Source organism: Schistocerca cancellata, chromosome 10 (genome assembly GCF_023864275.1).
Source record: "Schistocerca cancellata isolate TAMUIC-IGC-003103 chromosome 10, iqSchCanc2.1, whole genome shotgun sequence".
Classification (NCBI taxonomy): domain Eukaryota; kingdom Metazoa; phylum Arthropoda; class Insecta; order Orthoptera; family Acrididae; genus Schistocerca; species Schistocerca cancellata.
Window position 1 is genome coordinate 213,695,295 of NC_064635.1, and position 2,372 is coordinate 213,697,666.

Here is a 2,372-nt window from a genome sequence, read left to right on the forward strand (position 1 = left end):
TCGGCTGCTTTTACATTTATTTCACAATCATTCATGCCGCTCGCTTGGAACGCAAAAATATAATAACTTTTTCGTCAGTTGAGTAGAACAGTAATTAGAAGCACGCATTATTCTTGCGACTGATTTCCCGCCGCTAGGGGCGCTATAGTCGATCCAACTGTCACACAGTAACAGTTTTCACAGCAGCGAGTATCGCAGCTGCATCTCCAAGATGTGGTATCATTGAACTGATCTCTCGCTGGGAGGAATGTGCTCGTCGCCAGGGCGACTAAGTTGAAAAGTAAATATGTAGACATGAAGAATGGAGATGTAGAATGTTAAGACAGTTTATTATATTTAAAACGCTGTAAGAGTTTTCACGTAAACCGATTATCGACGTAGCCTCCGTCTGTACTAATTCACACCAACTATCTGCTTCAATTAGCAGCGATGTGAGCCGAAAGTGAGGAACTTCTGTGACATAAGGAACTTGGACAGAGGAAGGGGCATGGCGGAAACGGCGAATTTGGTCGGCTGTCCCCGGACTAGTGTCGTGAGCATTTCTGGAAAGCGGTTGAAGGATGGCGAGACCACCCGCGGACTACGAGGAGCTGGATGTCCGTTGCTCGTCGCGCTGTTTTGGAGAACATTCTGGACTGCACGTTGATGAAGAAGTGCCTCCGCAACGGACGGTTCTAGCCTGTCACCACGTTACCGCGCTGACATAGTCAGCTGAGATCGCAGTGGGCGTGGATCACCGAGACTGGACCGTGGATCGATGGATACCTGTCAACCGGTCTTGTTACACTAGGCCCGGATATGCCATCATACCTCTGAAAATTTACCAAGCAGGTTTCGAATCCATGTTACGCAGAATAGCAGCTGCATTGCGTTCCGAAGGTTGACCAACACTCGACTGACCAAATGGTCTTAATATACCGTAAGATAAAAGAAGAGACAAACCACGAAGTAGTTATCCGAATGGGACGGAAATTGGCCTATCTGATGTGCATGCACAAACAAGCAAATGACTACAATTCCAAGAAAAGTGCGCGATTTATTCGAGAGAAAGAGTTTCACAAATTGAGCAAGTCAATAATGCGATGGTTCGCCTCTGGCCCTTATGCAAGCAGTTACTCGCCTCGGTTTTGATTGATAGAGTTGTTGGATATCCTCCTGAGGATGTCGTACCAAATTCTGTCCAAACGACGCGTGAGATCGGCAAAATCCAGAGGGCCCTGTCCATAGTGCTCAAAACGTTCTCAACTGGAGAAAGATCCGGCGACCTTGCTGGCCGAAGTAAGGTTTGGGAAGCGCAAAGACAATAAATAGGATCTCTCGTCATGTGCGGACAGGCATTATGTTGAAACTTCCTGGCAGATTAAAACTGTGTTCCGGACCGAGACTCGAACTCGGGACCTTTGCCTTTCACGGGCAAGTGCTCTACCAACTGAGCTACCGAAGCACGACTCACGCCCCGTCCTCACAGCTTTACTTCTGCCAGTATCTCGTCTCCTACCTTCCAAAGCTGTGAAGACGGGGCGTGAGTCGTTCTTGGGTAGCTCAGAACAGTTCGGCGCTAGCGGCCGTGCGAAGCGGAGGTCCGCTACTTCCGCCTGTGCGGCGTGTGCGAGTGTTTGTTTACTTGTGGACTTAGTCTGCGCGCGGGCTACTAACAACGATCATGGCGAACAAGTACAGGAAAACTACATTACGATTCACTTTCTGCAAAGACTACGAATGACCAAAGGCTTTAGCAGTGGAACGATTCATTCGAGAGGACGTCAAGATACCGCCAAACGATATTGTCGGAATTCATCTGTCCATCGTTTGTCCCACGGTGTATGTTAAGATGGTAAATGACGCGGCGTGTGAGAGAATTCTACAGGCGACAAAAGCAGGTCTCCGATTTTGCCATAGTGACGGGAATGTCGGCACGGTAACTGTAGAACATGCTGGTCTGGGTGTACGGACAATACGTGTTTTTGAGCTGCCTTTTGAGCTCCCGGCTGACGAAGTTATCGAGGCTTTTAAGCCATACGGCACGGTACATGGTCACACAGCAGCACGCTGGACACAATTCGCCACGTACCCAGTTCTTAACGGAGTACGACAGATCACTATTGATCTTCAGAAGCATGTACCGTCCTATCTGACAATTGGTGGTTGTCGGGCGGTGGTGATTTACGATGGTCAACCACGTACATGTTCTGGCTGTGGCCAGGAGGGACACCTCAGGTCGAACTGTATGCAACGGCGGATTACGCAACTGCCTTCAGACGTGCGGGAGCCGTCGCCGGCGATGACAGTACTTCCAATCACCTATTCCAAAGCCCTCACTGCGTCCGCTGATGACCGAAAAGACACAGCCCTGGTGGAAGATGGCACTCTCC

At 49.5% G+C, this 2,372-nt stretch overlaps 1 non-coding gene across 1 annotated transcript; it reads right to left on the reverse strand.

Annotated features, from left to right (window-relative positions):
* Positions 1-1,369: 1,369 nt before the first annotated feature.
* On the reverse strand, positions 1,370-1,444 carry Trnas-uga (transfer RNA serine (anticodon UGA)). Its single transcript has one exon. It is a non-coding gene; the product is annotated as a tRNA-Ser (tRNA).
* Between the last annotated feature and the right edge of the window lie 928 nt (positions 1,445-2,372).